This window comes from Chanodichthys erythropterus, chromosome 16, assembly GCF_024489055.1.
Source record: "Chanodichthys erythropterus isolate Z2021 chromosome 16, ASM2448905v1, whole genome shotgun sequence".
NCBI classification, from domain to species: Eukaryota; Metazoa; Chordata; class Actinopteri; order Cypriniformes; family Xenocyprididae; genus Chanodichthys; species Chanodichthys erythropterus.
In genome coordinates this window covers 2,933,414-2,958,250 of record NC_090236.1, presented here as the reverse complement: position 1 = coordinate 2,958,250, position 24,837 = coordinate 2,933,414, and the positions used below count along the sequence as shown (strand labels likewise).

The following is a 24,837-nucleotide window of genomic DNA, read 5'->3' as shown; positions in this document are numbered from 1 at the left end:
GTCACTGGATAAGGTTTCCAAGAAATCACCCGTTACCGATTTGGGCGGATACTGAAAAACATCACCGTCTGCAGTTCCGTTCAGTGCGCGGTGAGAAGCATCGTAAAGGGAAGAGAGAGCATCGGCAACTTTCATCTCATCATACTGTAGATTCAAGACAAGTGTCATGTAAGTGAACTTTCTTTTATTTATTTGGCATTTATTCAAAAATAAAATATTCAAAAATGAGAGATCAGTGTAAACATTTTATTAAGCTACCGTTAACAGGTTATATAATCAGTTCCTATGAGAAAAAAATTATTTTCCTTTAGGAGGCGCACGAGGGCTCGGAAAACCACATTCAAATCTCAGGACGTTATGTCATTCCGTTGTGATTTTGACTCGTATTTAGACCAATGCGCGATCAGACCTGACCCACTCCTGCTCAAATAAATGTAGATGCCGTATAATTAAAACACTATTTACCTGATTTAATGTATTATTGCTGATATATAGTATTTTTATCCCTCTATGGTACAGAGTTACCATATGGCAACAATTAATTTCTAATAATTTCCTTGTTATTAAGAAAAAAAATACAATATATCGCACTATGGGAATTAAAGGGTTAGGCCTTAAGGTTAGGCCGGCTGTTTTTAATTCCCATGACATTTGAATGTCCCTTAAAAACTCTCTTTCCCACTGTTACTCTCACACGGAAGACATGGAGTGCTCCAAAAATTGCTCTATTTACCTAATTTCTAAGCATCTCTTCTCAAGGGGGATTTTTTTTTGTAAATTAGAAAGTTTTATTTACAAATCAACTCTGTCTAACATAGTTTATACTGTAAATTGAGAAAATATCAATATGGCAACGCTACCACTATGGAAAAGTATGCTGCCATATGGCAACTCTGTACCACAGTGGAATTGCAGTAATGTATTATTTTTTATAGATAGTAGCATCAACAATATGATTGCTGTTATTTATTTATTTTGAAGTTGTTGTTGTTGTTTTTTTTGTAGTATAGTTGTGTTTATGTATAAATAACAAAATTATTTCTTCTTTTCAGAAAATTAATATAGCAATATTTTACGGAAAGGGCAACAGGAAGAGTGCAGAGTTAGCTCTTCCATGTGATGACAGTGAGGATGAGTTAGCCAAATGATAGGGAATGATAGGGATTAAATGATAAGGATCTACTTATTTTTGGTTTGCATGAGTTCCAAGTAGCCTATATACATTTATCAATTTCTAAACGTAATGTGCATTTAAATAGAGAAGAAAATCATAATTTTATAAAAAAAAAAAATAAAAAAAACTTTGACCATTTTCCATTGTATACACTACAGAGTAGCCATATGACAACTTTTTCTAAGTTCCCACCCCCCCAAAAATCTCTTTTGATTTGCATAATTGAAAATATTTCATATAATAAAAACTTATTTGAAAACTTATTTTCCCCTTGAAAATAAATCACAAACCACAGTGGAGCTATATACTATTTTTTGCAGATGTTACAGAAACATTTTTTTACAATATATAGACTACTTATTTAGCCTTGAGTTATGAAGTATTAGACAGATTAGATAGCTTCGATATTTGACTACTTTTTACAATTACACTAATAATTCTTAATTTCTGATAATGAAAAATCATGCAAAATCAATAGATAGCCTATTGATACTTTGAATAGAATAACGAGACACAACCCTCTACATTCATTCGCGTTTACTCCATTTATTTTTGATCACAGTGTATAACCTACACAAACATATATTCCAAGAGCACGCACATTAGGAGAAGTATGTATTCACACGTTTACCTCATATTTCGCTAGATAGAATAAAACCAAGGCCATAAGCAGGTGTTCATAATCCCAGAGGTCACAAAATGTAGTTTGCTAGGGGGGTTGGGGGGCATACTCCCCCGAGAAAAATTTATACTTCCTACTTCCTACATACATGCACGCACAGTTTTGAGGCAGCTTTAATCGCATTTTTGGAAATTTCATGACTTAATTTACAACAGAACAACGACGGTGCATGCTCATAGTTTCTTTTGCGCTTTATTTATAATGAAATAATATACAGCGCGTGCCGCCTCATTTGTGCGTGCAATTCTCGAATGCACGCCGCGAGCACAATATAGCCTAACGGCTGATTGGTCAGTCGTGTTCATTTTTACTGACATAGCCTGACAACATATCATCTGATTGCAGTTCACTGTTGTTCAACTGAAGTTCTCTCGTTGTCACCTTTACGATTTACGTGCTCGTTTGACTTGCGCCTGGCGCTGAGGCGAAGTTGGAATGCGCGTCTGAAAAGTATCATGTTTGTTGTGGTCATAAAGTGACGGTTATGGGTCTATATAAATGCAGTTATAGTCTAGAAAAAAGAGAGACAGAAACAGCAGTCGTGAGCGGGGTGGCCAAGCTTAACCAAGCCAATATTCACGACCAGCACATCCTAGCTCGCCCCTGCATTGATGAACGGTGTTTGACCACAGACAGATGAGAAAGTTGGTAATATTGGCATTGTGCAATATAGCTTATCCGTGCGGCCGGCACCAAAGAGTTAATATTAGGCAATTATTTCACAAAATTTATTATAAACACCTCGGAAAAAGAAGTCCGGACATCGGGGACCTCAATTGTGGGTACGGCCGGCCCAAAGAACCATAATTTCTTAATTTCTTCATAATTTCGATTCTCTGCCGACCCATCAGTCAACTGCATGATAGTTCCCGGTAAACTTCTGCGTTCTCTCATAAGACACTTATGGGTCAGTTTATTATATACAAACCTGATTCCAAAAAAGCTGGGACACTGTACAAATTGTGAATAAAAAAGCAATGCAATAATTTACAAAACTCATAAACTTATATTTTATTCACAATAGAAAATAGATAACATATAAAATGTTGAAAGTGAGACATTTTGAAATGTCATGCCAAATTTTGGACTTCATGAGAGCTACACATTCCAAAAAAGTTAGGACAGGTAGTAAGAGGCCGAAAAAGTTAAATGTACATATAAGGAACAGCTGGAGGACCAATTTGCAACTTATTAGGTCAATTGGCAACATGATTGGGTATAAAAAGAGCCTCTCAGAGTGGCAGTGTCTCTCAGAAATCAAGATGGGCAGAGGATCACTAATTCCCCCAATGCTGCAGCGAAAAATAGTGGAGCAATATCAGAAAGGAGTTTCTCAGAGAAAAATTGCAAAGAGTTTGAAGTTATCATCATCTACAGTGCATAATATCATCCAAAGATTCAGAGAATCTGGAACAATCTCTGTGCGTAAGGGTCAAGGCCGGAAAACCATACTGGATGCCCGTGATCTTCGGGCCCTTAGACGGCACTGCATCACATACAGAAATGCTACTGTAATGGAAATCACAACATTGGCTCAGGAATACTTCCAGAAAACATTGTCGGTGAACACAATCCACCGTGTTATTCGCCGTTGCCGGCTAAAACTATATAGGTCAAAAAAGAAGCCATATCTAAACGTGATCCAAAAGCGCAGGCATTTTCTCTGGGCCAAGGCTCATTCAAAATGGCAAAGTGGAAAACTGTTCTGTGGTCAGATGAATCAAAATTTGAAGTTCTTTTTGGAAAACTGGGACGTCATATTATCCGGACTAAAGAGGACAAGGACAACCCAAGTTGTTATCAGCGCTCAGTTCAGAAGCCTGCATCTCTGATGGTGTGGGGTTACATGAGTGCATGTGGCATGGGCAGCTTACACATCTGGAAAGGCACCATCAATGCTGAAAGGTATATCCAAGTTCTAGAACAACATATGCTCCCACCCCGTCTCTTTCATGGAAGACCTTGCATTTTCCAACATGACAATGCCAGACCACATACTGCATCAATTACAACATCATGGCTGCATAGAAGAAGGATCCGGGTACTGAAATGGCCAGCCTGCAGTCCAGGGGTCTCATTTATAAAACTGTGCGTAGGATCCCTACTAAAAGTGTACATACGCGCAAAAGCTAGATTCTGTGTACGCACAAAAAAAAATCTGATTTATAAAACCATGCGTACGCCAGAACCTGCGCACAAATCCCTTTATAAATCCCAGTCAGCGGAATATTGTGCGTACGGGCATCTCCACTCTGTCTCCTCCCCGAAATCACCATATATGGAGCTTACGACGCCTAGTTTTACTATGCATAACCTCATCTGCATATCATTTCCATACACGTTCCCAACCACGTGACACCACAGTTAACACCGTCAAAGGTACAAGACATTGGAAAATATTAGACATGGACTATAAATGCCATTTGTGCCACACATTATATTGATAAAGATCATCCAATATCCTCTTTATGTTTTAGAATAAATATATCAAAATATCCATAAAAACAAAATTGTATAAAATAGGCTACTTCAGATAAAGGTTTTAAGATAGAGTTGATTCATTCATTTCCACTGGCCAGATAGTATTCTAATAGTTTTAAACAATTCAAATCAAATTTATGCAGTTTTGCTGATGAGGTGAACATATCTTTTAGGAAGTTTAAAGGCTATTTTTAGTGGAAACAGATCGGACTACTTATTGCAGTGTAAATACAATTGTCTGACTCGGCGCGTCATTGACAAAGTATTTTAAAAAGAAAACATGCAAATCTTACCGTTTTCCTCAAATTATATCCTTCAAATACAGTGGTAACTGTTTGAAGATCCTTCACACGACATCAACACCTCCTGCAGCTGTAGTTGTACAGTAAGATATTATTGGACCTATTCAAACTGTACAACGGTCCGTTCAACCACCGAATCCAGCAGTGTCTTCTATAATATCTAAGTTAAGTGTGCATCACTGATCGTCATTCTCGAAAAAAATATTTTGTCATAACATCTGCAGTTTAGTTTAAAGAGGAATTATTGTGCTCCCAGCGCTCCTCGCTGTCACTGAAACAGCGTGTCACTGGAAAAGTGATCGAAAGTAGCACATGTACTATCTCAATTCATAACACTTTTGTCTCCAGAATGTGCGTACGCACGGCTCAAAGTTTGCCTAAAGTTGCACACATTCTCCCGTCAAGTTTGTTTTTATAGATCACAACCTTTGCTTGGGCACGCTTTATAAATGAGACCCCAGATCTTTCACCCATAGAAAACATTGGGTGCATCATAAAGAGGAAGATGCGACAAAGAAGACCTAAGACAGTTGAACAACTAGAAGCCTGTATTAGACAAGAATCGGACAACATTCCTTTTCCTAAACTTGAGCAACTTGTCTCCTCATTCCCCAGACGTTTTCAGACTGTTATAAAAAGAAGAGGGGATGCCACACAGTGGTAAACATGGCCTTGTCCCAACTTTTTTGAGATGTGTTGATGCCATGAAATTTAAAATCAACTTATTTTTCCCTTAAAATTATACATTTTCTCAGTTTAAACATTTGATATGTCATCTATGTTGTATTCTGAATAAAATATTGAAATTTGCAACTTCCACATCATTGCATTCTGTTTTTATTCACAATTTGTACAGTGTCACAACTTTTTTGGAATTGGGTTTGTATAATATCTGCATTAGGTCACAATATAGTGAGTTTGAGCAGAAACATTGTATTAATCTCATACTGTCACTCTGAAATAGTGCGCGAAATACTCTAAGTCGATCTTTACCCCTTCCAATCAATATGTTATCATGCAAATAAATGAACTATTGTAATGAAATCATAACTGTGGTGAAATAATAAAGTATAAGAGTTTTAACTGGGTGAATCAGTAAGAAGAACAGGTCTCTGGTGTATGAATGACAGTGACTTGCCAGTGAGCATTTTATACTATTTTTGTAGAGATGAAAATTAGATTTTTAATGGCTAACACAGAATGTAAATGATACAATATATTTGAGAGTCCATAAAGAATTCATTGTTTTGAGGTAAGTTGTGTCTGCAGGTTTTTACACATTGTTTACAGCAACCAAATTATTATTTTCCCCCTTTAGCAAACAGGAAGATCTAGAGAGAGTCAGCATGTCTAATTCCAGACTAATGCCTTCCCCCATTTGTTTGGTGGAGAATGTGAACGATTCACTCTGCGTCTGTAAGGGTGCCACTGAGTTCCTGAGTAGAATCAAGGAGCCGGTGGTTGTAGTGTCTGTGGTGGGACTCTACCGTACGGGGAAGTCCTACCTTATGAACCGCCTGGCAGGACAACAGTCAGGTGAGAGAACTGTCTAGACACGCCAACTTAATGTGTGAGTATTACCTACATTATGCTAATAATAATAATAAAACTGTAATTGTCTCAGGCTTTGCTCTCGGTAACACTATTGAGTCGAAAACCAAAGGCATCTGGATGTGGTGTGTCCCTCACCCCTATAAAGAAGGACACACTCTGGTGCTGCTGGACACAGAGGGACTCGGTGATGTGGACAAGGTGAGAACAAAGAGCTGCTGACTTATTAATATTGTTATATGGTGGATTCTTTGATTTTAAAGACACTGTGTTTCAGGGAGACTCTAAGAACGACGGCTGGATCTTCTGTCTGGCTGTTCTGCTCAGCAGCACTCTGGTGTACAACAGCCGCGGCACCATCGATAATGATGCAGTGGAGAAGCTGCAGTATCCTTTAACCTGCAACGTAACCCACTTCCTTTTTCAAATATAGAAACATACATTATGTAAGATGCTGTTATTTCTCAATGTGCTGCAGCTATGTCAGTGAGCTCGCTGAAAAGATCAAGATTGAATCGGCAGAAGCTGCAGAAGAGGAAGAAGAAGATTCATAATATGTGATTTTCTTCCCTTCATTCATCTGGGTGGTTAGAGATTTCACCTTGGAACTTGTAATTGATGGAAAGAAAGTGACTGAGGACGAGTACCTTGAGTTTGCCCTCCAGCTGAAGAAAGGTATTTTAGATGGACATACTGTAAACATCACCAGTATGTGAATGTAAATAAATAGTCAGTAAATACACTGCTCAAAAAATTAGAGGAACACTTATTGATCAGAGAATAGCATCAAGTCAGTTAAACTCCTGGGATATTGATCTGGTCAGTTAAGTAGCAGAGGGGATTGTTAATCAATTTCACCTGCATAATTGTTAATGAAATTAACAATAGGTGCACTAGATGGGCAACAATGAGACGACCCCCAAAACAGGAATGGTTTTACACGTGGAGGCCACTGATATTTTCTCACTGTTTTTCACTAATTTTGTATTTGTCTAGGGTCAGTGTCACTACTGGTAGCATGAGGCGATACCTGGACCCTACAGAGGTTGCACAAGTATTCCAACTCCTCCAGGATAGCACATCAATACGTGCCATTGCCAGAAGGTTTGCTGTGTCTCCCAGCACAGTCTCAAGTGCATGGAGGAGATTCCAGGAGACAGGCAGTTACTCTAGGTGAGCTGGACAGGGCCTTAGAAAGTCCTTAACCCATCAGCAGGACCGGCATCTGCTCCTTTGTGCAAGGAGGAACAGGATGAGCACTGCCAGAGCCCTACAAAATGACCTCCAGCAGGTCACTGGTGTGAATGTCTCTGACCAAACAATCAGAAACATACTTCATGATGGTGGCCTGGGGCCCAACGTCCTCTAGTGGGCCCTGTGCTCGCTACTTGGCACCGTGGAGCTCAATTGGCATTTGCCATTGAACACCAGAATTGGCAGGTCCGCCACTGGTGCCCTGTGCTTTTGAGATGAGAGCAGGTTCACCCTGAGCACATGTGACAGTTGTGAAAGGGTCTGGAGAAGCCGTGGAGAACATTATGCTGTATGTAACATCATTCAGCATGACCGGTTTGGTGGTGGGTCAGTGATGGTCTGGAGAGGCATATCCATGGAGGGACGCACAAACCTCTACAGGCTAGACAATGGAACCCTGACTGCCATTAGGTATCGGGATGAAATTCTTGGACCCATTGTCAGACTCTACGCTGGTGCAGTGGGTCCTGGGTTCCTCCAAATGCACGACAATGCCCGGCCTCATTTGGTGAGAGTATGCAGGCAGTTCCTGGAGGATGAAGGAATTATACAATCTCTGTTGATACCATTGAATGGCCCACATGCTTGTCTGACCTAAATCCAATAGAACACCTCTGGGACATTATGTTTCAGTCCATCCGACGCCGCCTTGTTGCACCTCAGACTGTCCAGGAGCTCAGAGATGCCCTCGTCCAGATCTGGGTGGAAATACCCCAGGACACAATGCGTGGTCTCATTAAGAGCATGCCAGGATGTTGTCAGGCATACAGTACATACAAGCACACGGGGGCCATACAAACTACTGAGTACCATTTTAAGTTGCTGCAATGAAATTTCAGCAAAATGGACTAGCCTGCTGCATAATTTTTTCATTTTGATTTTCGGGGTGTCTTTCAATTCAGTCCTCTATAGGTTGATAATTTTCATTTTCATCAAACGGTGTGGCATCCTTTCATTCCTAAACATTACTCAGTCCATATCAGTATAGATATCCAGCATATTTTTCCCTATTGAGATCTCAAAACACTCAAACACTTTTCAAAGTGTTCCTTTAATTTTTTTGAGCTGTGTATTAACAACAACCAAAAAAAAATGACAATCTTCTTTGGTAAAATTTGTTATTTTCTCCTAAAAACCTCATTTAGGTGTAAATAAGATAAATCAGCGACTACAACCTGCCCCGTCAATGCATCCGAACCTATTTCCCATCCCGGAACTGTTTCGTGTTCCCATCTCCAGCCTCGCCTGAAAACATGACACGCTTAGAAAGCTTACAAGAACGGGACCTTGTACCAGATTTTCTGGAGGTCACAGAACTGGTGGTTTTTGTGACCACATATTTCACAAGAGTTTCGTGAAAACACTGAAAGGAGGACACAAAGTTACTGGCAAATGTGAGTGTTTTACCCAATAATTTAATTTATTGGGACATTTTAGTGTCAAACTTAATAGTGCGATCTTCAGACCTATATGCCTTTATTCCCCGAGTTCACAGACAAGGCCTAGCCTAGTCCCAGACTAAAATGCATAATGTTTTAACTAAAAGCAATTTGCACTGACTTGTCTTAAAATATGTCAATGCCATTGTTTTCTTTCAAGATGCACACCAGTAATGTTTTTTCTAATTCATGTTTGTAAAAGCGACGTTGTCCTAATTGAACCAAGGACTAATCCTGGCTTAATCTAAACTCTGTCTGTGAAACCATCTAAATTTAAAAAGGTTTGATGTGTTTGTGTGTGTTGTCAGTGCTTGGGAATCTGGTGCAGATTTATGTGGATACAATCAGCAGTGGGAAGGTGCCCTGTCTGGACAATGCAGTGGTTACTCTGGCAAATCTGGAGAACCAGGCAGCTGTTCAAGAAGCTTTCAAAGTGTATCAGAGTGGGATGGAAGAGGTAAGTCACACTCAATTTCATATATTTAGTCAGTGCTGTTACAGCAAACTGGACTTTACTTATCTAAAGCTGCCTGTTAATATAATGATTTGATTAATATAATGTTAAATTATACATACAGGTCACTTACAGCAGGCAACAGTTTAAAACATCATGCATCAAGCATCCATTTAACATGATAATATTTAGTAAATAAATAAAGCTCTGGATGTATCAAATTCACAGTTATTCTTTTTTTTTTTTTTACTGAACTGTTTTAATTTAGGTACTTTAAGTGTTACCTCCATTCAGTGACGAAGCATGCTGTTCTTTGCAGGTGAAGAATAAGTTCCCAGTAAGTGTGGATGATATTTCCTCAGAGCACCAGAAGTTCAGCAGTCTGGCCACCGCCGAGTTCATGAAACGCTCCTTTAAAGATGAAAAAGGAGAATACCTAATAAAACTGGTGGTGAGTTTCACATGCAGAATTATGTGCACATTTATAATAATGCAGCTATATTCTTAAATATGCAAAGGCCTCTTAAGTGAATCATTATGCATTATTTTTAAATTATATTTAGTTTAAGTATTTAAATATTGTCCTTGTGTGTGGGAAAAAATTATCTTTTTATTTTAGGAAAGTTAGAGGGGGACAAATACGGTTATTTATTCCTTAACTAATAACTCAGCTAGTATAACAGACTTTTCCCAGTGTTTATATGTGTTGTATGTACTGTGTGTGTATGTTTAGGAAAACATAGATGTACACAATGTAGGCCTTTGGAAAGAGAATGAGATGGCATCAGAGAGAAAGTGCAGAGATCTGCTGAACAATCTGTTCTCTGACATGAATAACCGGCTGCAGAATGGAGAGTACAGTCAGTCTGGAGGATATGAACTCTACTGCAGAGACAGAGACGCCATCGTTGAGCAGTACCGCAGAGAACCCAACAAAGGTGTATCGGTGAGGACACGTTCTGTGTGTTTTTATGAAATGGTTCTTTGAGTACATGTAGGGTTATGAGTTTCTATGCTCTAGTGCTCTAATACTAATATATATGTTTATGTGCAGGCTGAGGCTGTGCTGAATGAGTTTCTGAATGAGCGAGGAGCTGAAGCAAACAGCATCCTCTACACAGACAAAAAACTCACTGAAAACGACAGAAAGATTCAAGGTAAATCTTTATCAACCTCATGAATATTTGTAATTCATTAGGTTATTTTATCCTGGAGCATTTGTAATGGAAAAAAATGCATATGAAATGGAAACCAAACTCAAATTGTTGCTTAAGAGCATCTATAAGGAGGAGTTCAGATTTTGGAGGTTTAGTATTATAATCTTGTTTCTCATTTCTTTCTTTTTATCTTGACTGACAGAGGAGAAGGAGAAGAATGCCCTGCTGGAACAGAAATGTAAAGAGGAAAAGGAGAAAAGCATTGAGAGTGAACGAATGATACAGGCAGAAAAAGAGCGGCAGGAGGATGAAATGAGGCAGATGAAGGAGAAGTTCAAACAGGAGCTGGAGCAGCAGCAGCAGGAGAAGGACAGAGCCATTGAGAGCAAGCTGAAGGAGCAGGAGGAGTTTCTAAACAAAGGCTTTAAGGAGAAAGCTGATCTTCTGTATGAAGAGATAAACAATCTTAAAAAAGAAAAGAAAGAGAAAGAGAAAGAGAAAGAGAAAGAGAAAAGTTCAGGCAGTTTTGTAAAGGAATGTGTGGCGCCTATTGTTGGAGCTATTTCAGACATCCTTCCTACCTACTTCCAATACAAGATGCTGATGAAAGGATTCAAAAAATAATTATGGGCCCTCGCACACGTGCCACCACCACCCGGTGACTTTAGGAGAAAAAAGCATGATGGGCAATATGCATTTAAGTATGTAAATATAGGAGGACCATGTCAAAGTCATTTGTATTTGCCATGCTTCCTGCTACCAACTGGTGGTGCTATAACTATAACAAATTTTGGTGTGTAGATGTGTTCAGAACAGGATTGTTATCAAACATGTGAAGTTTGGGGCAGATTGGATATTGTATGCTTAAGTTAAAACAACTTCCTGTTACATGACGATAATAGTATGCTTTAGTACTCAGCTAAGTTTTGCTCTCATGTTTTAGAATGTTTCTAGCATATTTAGTACTCAATTTCATATTTTAGTATGTTGCTAGTAGTGTATCACATTGTTAAAGGGGGGTGCAATGCTATTTCATGCATTCTGACTTATTTACACTGTTGAAGAGTTGGATTCTCATGCTAAACATGACCAAAGTTTCAAAACATGAGTTGGATGTATGACGAGTATGATGAGTATTTCTGTGCCAAACGACTATCCGGTTTTGGTACAGGATTTTGAGTTTTTTTCTAGTATGGTCCTTTATCACGTAATAAAGGGCGGAATTCCTTGTATAGGCACTTCACCCAGAGCAAGAGCAAGAGCACCCCCATCAACACGTTTCATTAGGGATACGGAAGCTGAGAGATGGCTGTGTCTCAATTCAGGGGCTGCACCCTTTTAAGGCTCCATACATCATCGGTCTCATTTAAGAAAAATAACCATTGGATTGCAACGTAAGAAAGAAATTACAGTATTTTACACCTCACAATTGAATATCAGTCAATTTTATTATGGTTACTTTTCTTAAATATGACATCCTTGATGAAGTATTCATCCTTCAAATGCGACCTCCGGAGGACGAAGCCTCAGAAATGAGATGCAGCTCCTGTCACCGAAGGAGTGCGTTTTTGGTTGTGAGGAAAAGATTGCCTTTTTCAGCTTCCCAAAGAACCCAGCGTTAAGGGAACAGAGGATGAAGTTTGTTTTTCCGGGGCAGCAACGGAGTTGTGCACATATGTTTGTTTGTTTGTTCCTGGATTTCTTTGATGAATATTTTGTAAACAAGTCCCAGTTCGGCACTGGATTTGCAGATCGCGGGTGGTGAGTACAGTTGCATCAGATGTCTGTGTTGTTGGCAATCGGCGCGCAAGTGCATATAATGTAAACAACACAAACGCTTTTGTTCCCTTTGTATTTATAATGATGTAGCAGCTAGCATGCGATCTCTACGCAGAAGCTGCGTACGCTCATGACTCTTTAGCTCCGCCCACGGCACTGACGGCAAACGCCTTCAGGATATCGGCTTTTTCCGGAAAGACTCGGTTTTAGCGTATATTTCTTTAATAATTATGACAAAACTAAAGACTTTTCGGAGATATGAAGGATGCATTGTAACTCTATACTCAATATTAACATGAGATTGGCAGAAACTGTGTGTGATACCCCCCATTTAAAAATCGTTCACTTCATGGCATATTTAAATGTGTTTCAGGGAGTGAATTACAGTGTAAAGTAGGCCAATGCCATTTCCTGTCGCCAACAGGTGGCGCTATGACTAACTGAATATATGCATGTAGATATCTTCAGGCCAGGACTCTAATCAAACATGTGAAGTTTGGGGCAGATCAGACATACCCTGCGTTCCATTTGGAAGGGCTCATCCCTATGCCCTAATCCCTTCAGAGGGTTTACCCTCCGGAGTGAGAGCTTCGAAGGGATGAAGGGTGTAGCGGTAAAAAAAACCTGTTCTTTTGGAACGCACTTCAGCGTCATCTTAACGAGACAATCAAGGAGGATAAATTGTACAAGCTGCGCCTTTTGTTTAACGTTATTATTTATTTATTTATTTTAGGTTTATCGCATGTAGGCTATATTGTATCTATGTATTTGAAACATTTAAATGGACTGATAAATGAGCCGTAAAGTATTTTTTTTTTTTGAAGTACCATGTCATTTTGACCATAATAATGTACCAAATCTAACTCGTATAAATATTATAGTACAGAAAAATATTATACATACCTTTATAGTTAAAATCGAACTCCTAACCTCCTGTACCCATTCTGTGACGTCAAACAACTTCCCTGTGCAAAGGCTCATGGGGGCCCGAAGTGTCCATCAGTTGTTCCCTTAGAAATCCTTCATTCCAAAGGGCCCTAAGAAGTGGCCAGTTTTGAGCACTTTGGTTTGGAACAACCCTTCAATATGGCGGCCATGATTATTTTCACTCCGAAGTGTCCTTCGGAGGGCGATATATCCCGTTTGGAACGCACCGATTGTATGCCTGAGTTACAACTTCCTGTTTCATGGCGAAACATCAAACTTTGTCTGGCTGCCATGGACATGCCCTTTGGTGAAAACTCAAGATCTTCGCAAGTTAACTTTGCAAAGGCCTAGATTGACTTATTACTGAGTAATGTCCTACTTCTTACAGTATACTATACACAAAAATTATGTAGGCTACTGTGTTGCTGGTGATTGGAAAATTCATTTAAACATGTAGACGCAAGTTTGCGTGTTTTGGTAGACCTTCATTTCACATGCTGTTTGTGTTTGGACTAAACAAATAAATATAGTATACAATAGGATAAAAACGACAAATTATTGTCATAGTTTTTGCCACAAAATACATGACTGCGTTTTACAGACATGGAACCTTCTGCTGTGGATCGCCTCTACTATAACGTCAGCAAGATTCCCCAGTCCATTGATAACTGATCAACTTTTGTAAATTTGTCTTCTATAAGGGTTTCTAAGGCAGCACATGTTCCAGTAATTGTACGGCCTCCGTTAACCATTTTTGGCTCTGCATATACGTAAATGCAGGGTTGCCAACTTTGGGACTTTGGCTGGAGTGAGACTTTGTAAAAAAATCAGTTTGCGCGTGTGCGCGGAGAAAATGTTTGGTAACCCTAATTTTAAAAATCAATGTCAGTCCATGTTTACTTAGTATCACTGGGGTGAAATAATTTATTTTATTTTTTGTCAGTTTTGTTACCTGACAGGGTAAACATTAGGGGCTTATTCCAAATCTATATTTGTCCAAAGACATTTCAATTTTCTATTAATAGCTTTAATGACATGAAAGGAGCTTTTGTTGTCGTATGAAAATGTACATTATTTGACACTGTAATTTGTAAAACTTTGTAAAACTTTCCGGCATGCCCCCCCGGAAGAAAATTTTGTACATTTTAAGATTAAATGCATCAATCTGGTGCAATCTGGAAACTCAAAATTAAGAGCTTCAATCCATGTACAGTGTGCAAATTGAACAAAGAAACAGCATTGACTTGTACCTGGACATTAAAAAGGTTTCCAAAATTTTTTTTTTTTTTTTTTACAATACTTTTGTACTAATTTCTTTTTAAAATATATCCTTGCTTTTATTTTGATCGCCAGATCACCAGCTGATCGCGTGCGCAAATGCCTCACTTCTCTTTAAAACACGCAGCACACACAGACTGTATATATACTTAATCACTGTCTTTTGCTGTTTTATAAAGGCACAAAGCCATATCACAGTTTCGATTTTAGTTCGTTGGCAAACGTAGTATGTTTTAAATTTTCAGTTCATTATGAAACGGTGGCGGCAGCAGAGGGTCATTAATGGAAAACACTGAATGAATGTATAGCTGATAAATGTGCTAAAATTGTCATATCGGTTGTTATATAACAAAACGTATATAACGTACACGGTTACTTACGTAACCTCGGTTCCCTGAGAGACAAGGGAACGAGTATTGCGTTGCGAAGCTATGAGAAAACTAATTTTCTCGAGAAAATAACGGCCATGGTGTGTAAAGCAGAAGCAGCCTGGCCTGCGGCGCAGTGTGCATGATCCGGGAGTGCTGAAGACGTTCTGTGCTTTGGCCGCTCTGTATATTGAGTGCGCGCGCGCGGCCGGGGCTCTCTCTCACTTCTCACACGCAACTGACGTATCAGGTGCAAGGTTTTCAGCCAATCGACGATCAGAGAATACTGCAGTGAGAACGTTGTAGGAAGATGTAACAGTTGTGGGCCTTAAACTCCTCTCCTGTCATTAATACGCTGTGGTCTAGTCATCAACAGAAAGTAACGGATTGAGAGGGGAGAAGAATGGATTTTGGCGTGACATTTCTTGCGTGTGCGTGAGAGCGTGAGATTGATGCTGAAAGCGTGAGTGTCACGCCAGATGCGTGAGAGTTGGCAACCCTGTAAATGTAACGGCAAAAAGATTTTGCTTGCTCAAGGAACTCCAGTTCTTCCTCGGCCATCAGCTCCATTCTCCTCATGTTTTGTGTACTAGCCAGCCGAGGGAACACAAGGCACTTCCTCACCGCAAAGAAATGACGCAGACAGCAGCGGGGCAGATTATACTGCAGTCAGAGAAACACACACAAAAAAAGACACAAAAATATTTGTTTTTTAGGGCTGATGCCGATATCAATTATTACAAATCAAGTAGACTGATAACCAATATTTTAAACCAATATATATGTCTGGTGGAAAAAATGAAAATTCATGTCAAAATTAAGAATAACAAGGGCTCTGACAAAAACTTTCTTCAAATGCTTTAATATATAATATATAGGCCTATGCTTTAAAATATCTTTAATTCTGAGAACTGTTAATAATAAAAACAAAGAAACGTTTTATTGGAGGTAGGGTGTTTGTAGAAGGAATCGAAATATTCTCTCCAGCCTGAAAATTTTATGTAGCCTAGCTGATTTGGATATACATTTAACTTCGAAATGCTTTATTTCTTTATTGCTTTCTCTTATTACTTCTACACATTTTTCATTTTACCATGGAACTGCTTGTCACAGTCACCGTCTCATCCTGTTTATTTTGATTGTCATGTGCTTCTTTTTTCTCAGTTCTCATCATTCACCATGGACACTAATTACCCTCACAGCTGTTTGTTCCTTCCTGCCTTCAGTTCATTATCCGGTATTGTTTAATTAGGGGCCAAGCACCAAAGGTGCTTAGGCACCTATTGTTATTGTTGGCGTTCCGTACGCTTATTAGGGGCCAAGCACCAAAGGTGCTTAGGCACCTATTGTTATTGTTGGCGTTCCGTACGCTTATTATTATTAGGGGCCAAGCACCAAAGGTGCTTAGGCACCTATTGTTATTGTTGGCGTTCCGTACGCTTATTATTAGGGGCCAAGCACCGAAGGTGCTTAGGCACCTATTGTTATTGTTGGCGTTCCGTACGCTTATTATTATTCTTCCGCTTCTTCTTCCGCTCTTGAAGTCTATGGCAGCCCATAGAACCGCTTGCGGGAAAGTTGTGAAATTTGGCACACAGTTAGAGGACAGTCTGACCTTTGTCCATAGCAAATTTGGAGTCTCTAACTCAATCCCTCTAGCGCCATCAGCTGTCCAAAGTTGCACTTATGTTTATGTTAATAACTTTTGAACCATAAGGGCTAGAAACAAAATTCTTTTTTCCTCTGATTCCTTGGGTCAAGACGAATCGATTGCACCATATGACGTCATTTTCCGTCATGAAAATTTTTCCGCCATTTTGAATTTTCTGAAAAACGTACTTTTTCGAACTCCTCCTAGGCCGTTACTCCAATTTTCACGAAAATTGAACCAGATCATCTTCAGACCATGCCGACAAAATGTTATGGAATTCAAGTTGATTTCTCAAACCGTTTTCGAAAAACACGCAAACGAATTGTACGTAGTGCTTGCGAAAATAGACATAAGGCTGTATCTCCGCAACGCTTTATCGTATTCAGACCAAACTTGGTAACTGTCATCACAAGCATGACCTGAGGCAACATGCAGCGTTTCGGCGCAGTGCCACCTAGAGGTGCGGAGATATGAAAAATGGCTATTTTTACTTATAACTTCTGATGGGTTTGGCCATGAATTTGGTCTCGTTGGATTCGGGGAATCATGCCGAGTCGAATGATATCCAATTTTCCCATATTGGACATTTTGGCCATCGGCCATTTTAAATTTGGTGCTAAAATGCTGTATTTTACGAACGCATTAGCGTATCGTTATGAAACTCGGTATGGGTCATCAGCACAATGCCCTGAAGGAGCATACCAAGTTTAGGACCAGCGCCACCTTGTGGTCAAAAGTTATAACAAAATTTACAAAAATGCTAATAACTTTTGACTATATTAACCGATTGTAATGAAACTGTTTTCAGTAGATTCCTTGGGTCATGCTGAGAACATAGATATCAAACTTTCCATAGTCAGCTGAACTTCCTGTCCGCCATATTGTTTTTCTTTAAAAACCTACTTTTTCGAACTCCTCCTAGACCGTTGCTCCGATTTTCACCAAAATCGAACCGTATCATCTTCAGACCATGCTGACAAAAAGTTATGGATTTCAAGTCGATAAGTCAAACCGTTTTCGTATACCAGAGCAACGAATTTGAGGCATGATGCAAAAATGACTCTTGAAGCTGTATCTCTGCAATGCTTTATCATATTCAGACCAAACTTGGTATGTGTCATCACAAGCATGACCTGAGGCATCATACAATGTTTCAGCACAGCGCCACCTACTGGAGTGGAGATATGAAAAATGGCTGTTTTTGCTTATAACTTCTGATGGGTTTGACCAAAATTCATAAATTTGGTATGGTTCATCAGGACAATGCCCTGAAGGAGCCTGAGAAGTTTCGGACCAGCACCACCTTGTGGTCAAAAGTTATAACAAAATTGACAAAAATGCTAATAACTTTTGATAATATCTACCGATTGTAATGAAACTGGTCTCAATAGATTCCTTGGGTCATGCTGAGAACATAGATATCAAATTTGCCATATTCAGCTGAACTTCCTGTCCGCCATATTGTTTTTCTTTAAAAACCTACTTTTTCAAACTCCTCCTAGACCTTTGCTCCGATTTTCACCAAAATTGAACCGTATCATCTTCAGACCATGCCGACAAAAAGTTATGGATTTCAAGTTGATAAGTCAAACTGTTTTCGTATACCGGAGCAAAGAATTTGAGAGATGATGCAAAAATTACTCTTGAAGCTGTATCTCTACAATGCTTTGACATATTCAGACCAAACTTGGTACGTGTCATCACAAGCATGACCTGAGGCATCATACAGTGTTTCGGCGCAGCGCCACCTACTGGAGTGGAGATATGAAAAATGGCTATTTTTGCTTATAACTTCTGATGGGTTTGACCAAAATTCATTAATTTGGTATGGGTCATCAGGACAATGCCCTGAAGCAGCCTGAGAAGTTTCGGACCAGCGCCACCTCGTGCTCAAAAGTTATAACAAACTTGACAAAAATGCTAATAACTTTTTTTTCTAATTGCTCACTGCTGCTGTTGGTCTGATGCTCACGGCCATGTTGGCTGGCTTCTTGTGCCGTTTTTGTGCTTGGCCCCGTAATTGCTGCTTGCAGCTATATTTAGGGGCCAAGCACCGAAGGTGCTTAGGCACCTATTGTTATTGTTGGCGTTCCGTACGCTTATTATTCTTCTTCTTCTTTTTCCGCTCTTGAAGTCTATGGCAGCCCATAGAACCGCTTGCGGGAAAGTTGTGAAATTTGGCACACAGTCAGAGGACAGTCTGACCTTTGTCCATTGCAAATTTGGAGTCTCTAACTCAATCCCTCTAGCGCCACCAGCTGTCCAAAGTTGCACTTATGTTTATGTTAATAACTTTTGAACCATAAGGGCTAGAAACACAATTCTTTTTTCCTCTGATTCCTTGGCTCAAGACGAATCGAACGCACCATATGACGTCATTTTCCGTCATGAAAATTTTTCCGCCATTTTGAATTTTCTGAAAAACTTACTTTTCGAACTCCTCCTAGGCCGTTACTCCGATTTTCATGAAAATTGAATCAGATCATCTTCAGACCATGCTGACAAAAATTTATGGAATTCAAGTTGATTCCTCAAACCGTTTTCGGAAAACTAACGAACGAATTGTACGTAGTGCTTGCGAAAACAGAAGTAAAACTGTATCTCCATGGCAACGCTTTATCTTATTCAGACCAAACTTGGTACATGTCATCACAAGCATGACCTGAGGTACCATGCAGTGTTTCGGCGCAGTGCCACCTACTGGTGCGGAGATATGAAAAATGGGTATTTTTGCTTATAACTTCTGATGGGTTTGTCCAAAAATCATAAATTTGGTCTCGTTGGATTCGGGGAATCATGCCGAGTCGAATTATATCCAATTTTCCCAATTCGGCCATTTTGGCCGTCGGCCATTTTGAATTTTTTTGCTAAAATGCTGTATTTTACGAACGTATTAACGTATCTTTACAAAACTTGGTATGGGTCATCAGCACAATGCCCTGAAGGAGCCTGAGAAGTTTCGGCACAGCGCCGCCTTGTGGTCAAAAGTTATAACAAAATTTACAAAAATGCTAATAACTTTTGACTGTATTCACCAATTGTAATGAAACTGGTCTCAGTAGATTCCTTCGGTCATGCTGAGAACAAAGATATCAAATTTGCCATAGTCAGCTAAACTTCCTGTCCGCCATATTGTTTTTCTTTAAAAACCTACTTTTCGAACTCCTCCTAGACCGTTGCTCCGATTTTCACCAAAATTGAACCGTGTCATCGTCAGACCATGCCGACAAAAAGTTATGGATTTCAAGTCGATATGTCAAACCGTTTTCGTATACCAGAGCAAAGAATTTGAGGCATGATGCAAAAACGACTCTTGAAGCTGTATCTCTTCAGTGCTTTGACATATTCAGACCAAACTTGGTATGTGTCTTCACAAGCATGACCTGAGGCAGCATACTCTGTTTCGGCGCAGCGCCACCTACTGGAGTGGAGATATTAAAAATGCCATTTTTGCTTATAACTTCTGATGGGTTTGACCAAAATTCATAAATTTGGTATGGGTCATCAGGACAATGCACTGAAGGAGCCTGAGAAGTTTCGGACCAGCGCCACCTTGTGGTCAAAAGATATAACAAAATTGACAAAAATGCTAATAACTTTTTTTCTAATTGCTCACTACTGCTGTTGGTCTGATGCTCCCAGCCATGTTGGCTTGCTTCTTGTGCCATTTTTGTGCTTGGCCCCGTAATTGCTGCTTGCAGCTATATTTATTCTTCTTCTTCTTCTTCTTCCGCTCTTGAAGTCTATGGCAGCCCATAGAACCGCTTGCGGGAAAGTTGTGAAATTTGGCACACAGTCAGAGGACAGAATGACCTTTGTCCATAGCAAATTTGGAGTCTCTAACTCAATCCCTCTAGCGCCACCAGCTGTCCAAAGTTGCACTTATGTTTATGCTAATAACTTTTGAACCATAAGGGCTAGAAACAAACTTCTTTTTTCCTCTGATTCATTGGGTCAAGACGAATCGATTGTACCATATGACGTCATTTTCCGTCATGAAAAATTTTCCGCCATTTTGAATTTTCTGAAAAACCTACTTTTTCGAACTCCTCCTAGGCCGTTAGTCCGATTTTCATGAAAATTGAACCAGATCATCTTCAGACAATGGTGACAAAAAGTTATGGAATTCAAGTCGATTGCCCAAACTGTTTTCGAAAAACACACGAACGAATTGTACATAGCGCTTGCGAAAATAGAAGTAAGGCTGTATCTCTGCAACACTTTATCATATTCAGACCAAACTTGGTACATGTCATGACAAGCATGACATGAGGCATCATACAGTGTTTCGGCGCAGCGCCACCTACTGGTACGGAGATATGAAAAATGGATATTTTTGCTTATAACTTCTGATGGGTTTGTCCAAAAATCATAAATTTGGTCTCGTTGGATTCGGGGAATCATGTCGAGTCAAATGATATCCAATTTTACCATATCGGCCATTTTGACTGTCGGCCATTTTGAATTTTGTGCTAAAATGCTGTATTTTAAGAACGCATGAACGGATTGTTACGAAACTTGGTATGGGTCATCAGCACGATGTCCTGAAGGAGCCTGAGAAGTTTCGAAACAGCGCCACCTAGTGGTCAAAAGTTATAACAACATTTACAAAAATGCTAATAACTTTTGACTATGTTAACCGATTGGAATGAATCTGGTCTCAGTAGATTCTGTGGGTCATGCTGAAAAAATAGATATCAAGTTTGCCATAGTTAGCTGAACTTCCTGTCCGCTGTATTGTTTTTCTTTAAAAACCTACTTTTTCGAACTCCTCCTAGACCGTTGCTCCGATTTTCACCAAAATCGAACCGTATCATCTTCAGACCATGTCACCAAAAAGTTATGGATTTCAAGTCTATAAGTTAAACCGTTTTTGTATACCAGCGCAAAGAATTTGAGGCATGATGCAAAAACGACTCTTGAAGCTGTATCTCTGCAATGCTTTATCATATTCAGACCAAACTTGGTACGTGTAATCACAATCATGACCTGAGGCACCATACAGTGTTTCGGCGCAACGCCACCTACTGGAGTGGAGATATGAAAAATGGCTTTTTTTGCTTATAACTTCTGAAGGGTTTGACCAAAATTCATAAATTTGATATGGGTCATCAGGACAATGCCCTGAAGGAGCCTGAGAGGTTCCAGACCAGCGCCACCTTGTGGTCAAAAGTTATAACAAAATTGACAAAAATGCTAATAACTTTTTTTTCTAATTGCTCACTGCTGCTGTTGGTCTGATGCTCCCAGCCATGTTGGCTGGCTTCTTGTGCCGTTTTTGTGCTTGGCCCCGTAATTGCTGCTTGCAGCTATATTGTTACATGAGTTTGCTGTTGCCTGTTCTTCCATTCCTTGAGATTAAACTTCGTTTTGTTACTTGTATCTTCTGCCTTCATCTTCCTTGGAGCCAACTCAAAACACTGCTTTCCTTCTCTTTTGGTTTCTTTCCTATTACCTCTGTTGCTTTTTAATGTATAACACTATTAATTTTTAAATTATATCCTTCTACACCATCTTCTATTTCAATTAATCTGTTACTACATATATAACTGAATTTATCCCAATCAACCCCATACTGTAAACATTTTTTTTCAAATATATTTTTTAAATATGTTTCAAAATATACAAAAAATGGCCAAAAAAATATTCACTAAAATATATTTTCTAACAATATTATTGACTAATACTTTTTTTGGCCATTTTTGTATATATTTTTTAAAATATATTTTCAAAAATATATTTTTCCAAAAGCATTTAAAATAGATATTTTTCCCTAAATATATTTTAATCCAAGAAAATACATTCACATGTGACGTTTGAAGAAAAACTCTATTTGTTGTCTATAACATGTGAACATTTGAATAAAAATCAGCAAGGAAACAATGTTCAAAAAAATTACAATATATTTAAACAAATGTAACTTTTTTGCTTTCAAGAAGTCTCAGTATCCCCAGTTCAAATCCTCAAAGCCTCTTTGGGCACCTTTGGAAATCTCTTCTTGACTGCCACTGCAAGACAAAAATCACAGCTATTTTTTTTTTTTTTTTTTTACTAAATGTTTCTAGTAAATTTTCCTTTCACCAAGTAGTGACTTAGAGAAAACTATGGCTGCCATGGTTTCCTTACCAAGGGCACTGTCTTCTTCTCTCACCACCACTGACAGTTTTGTGACAAAACACAATAACAACAGGTACAGAGGGCATGTACTTTGGATTTCCTGATATTTTTGTTTACACTGATACTTTAAAATCCAGTATACCTGTAATTGTTTTCTAAAGATATTTAATGGACATATTTTTGGACAGTACAGTAAAGAAACTGATGATTGAGGAGAGGTCGAATTAGCCTTTTTTACACTTCTGCATTGCATTTTCACTTTTACAAATAAGGGATAGTTGAATATCACAAAGGTTTCATTTAAGCAAACTTAACTTAAAGGGATTATCCACCAAAAACAAAAAATCTCTCATCATTTACTTACACTCATGCCGTCCCAGATGTTTATGACAATCTTTTTTTTTTCTGTGGAACACAAACATGAGTTCACGCAAGAAGGTCAAAAACCAAGCAAAGTGAACATGATGGTAATCCATATGTCCCCAGTTGACAAATCAATGTCTTCTGAAATGAAACAATTAGTGTGTTCAAAGGAAAATACTATTGTGTTAAATTTGTTACACTGCAAATTTGCCAACTGACAAATATGGGCTCCAATTTAATAAATTAAACAAATAAAATCAATGTGACCAATAATTAAAAAAAAAAAAAAATCTACTTTTTAAATTGTCTCATGATCGTTTTCATCTTGTTGCTGTTGCACAAACTGTTTCCGCTTCTACTAATGAATTTTTTTTTTTTACAGTAGACATGTGAACCGGTGGTGACAAATAAGCATCTTTTGTTATAAGTGACTTCACTGGCTCAACTGGTTCATTGAAAACATCTTGTCATTCAGCAGAAAGTGAACAAAAACTACAGAATTATATAGTAACCTAAGCAATATTAAAAAAAAAATAATAATAGAAAATTTGAGCGAATGAAATGCCAACAAAGCAGCGTTTGCCTGAATTCTAATAATTAAAGTTTTATATTTAACATTTAAATTCAGTATAAATGGAGTACCCCAGGGGTGACGTGTTTTTGTAGGCCAACCCGGAAGTTAGCAGCGCACGGGTTCCCTCGATTGGAAGCCTATGCATTTTTCCCATAGACTTTTGGAAAATTGCAGAAAATAAGCTCTGTGTTTAACAAAGGGTTATGACACTTACATGTTTTGTCTATCAAGATAATCTTTACAAGTTGACACAACATTTATAGATTTTGAAGCCTAAATAAAGTCAGCAGATATAAAAGGATAACAGTAGGCTATAAACGGACTACAGCACACCATGGTCGTGGATCAATGTCACCACCACCAAGCTTCCTCAAACTTTATTTAGAAAACAACTTTATTTAAAAACATGCTCGCTGATTATGATCTGTGCTGTTATGAATACTTATCCACTTTTTCATGAGAAATGCTGTCCAAATGTCCCATTTTTAATGATGACGTCTAAAGTCCCCGCCAAAGGAAGTAGTCCCTTTTAGCAATTTGTTAGCAACCGCCGATTTTAAGACACAGTAAAAAAAAAAAAATCACAAGTGGGTTATAACTGGTGTGTCTTATGTCATAGATGAAAACGTGAAAGTATTTAGAGGCTTTGTTAACCACAGACCTTATTTCAGGCGATTAACCCATAGACTTTACGGCGTCCTAAAATGCTAACTCGCTTCCGGGTTTTGCCTACAAAAATGCGTCATTCCTGGGGCACTCTATTACAGGCTCCACTATCAATGACATCACGTGAGCATCATCGATCAACAGCACGGTCTTGCAAACACTCTGCCGCTTAAGTTTAAAAAATTGTATTACATTTTTTGTGTGTGTAACGTTTTTGCTGTTTCGAAATTAAAAACAACTAACGTTAAAACGGAATTCTAAAAATCTCAGATGCGTCTCCTCATGTGAGCAAATGAAACAAACAGGGGCCATATTCACAAAACATCTTAAGGCTAAAAGTAGCTCCTAAATTGTCAGTCCTAATTTTAGGAGTCCTAAATTTTTGCTCTAAGAGTATTTCACAAAGCATTTTAGCGCTAAAACTAGCTCCTAAATCTGTGAAATGTTAGGAGTAGTCAAGAGGACTCCTAAATCACTAAAGACCAAATCACAAACAGTCCTAATCCACCCAAAGTCACTGTACACCATTGAGGCAATAGCGATAGAGCCTTAGGTGCTCAACTTACACGGACAATTTTTATTAAAAAAAAAACTTTATTTGAATAGGGCAACATTTGTGT

The 24,837-nt window shown here is 38.8% G+C and overlaps 1 pseudogene; it reads left to right on the top strand.

Moving 5' to 3' along the window:
* Window positions 1–11,684, top strand: part of LOC137003089 (guanylate-binding protein 1-like) — a 59,520-nt pseudogene extending 47,836 nt beyond the window's left edge.
* Window positions 11,685–24,837: the final 13,153 nt, after the last annotated feature.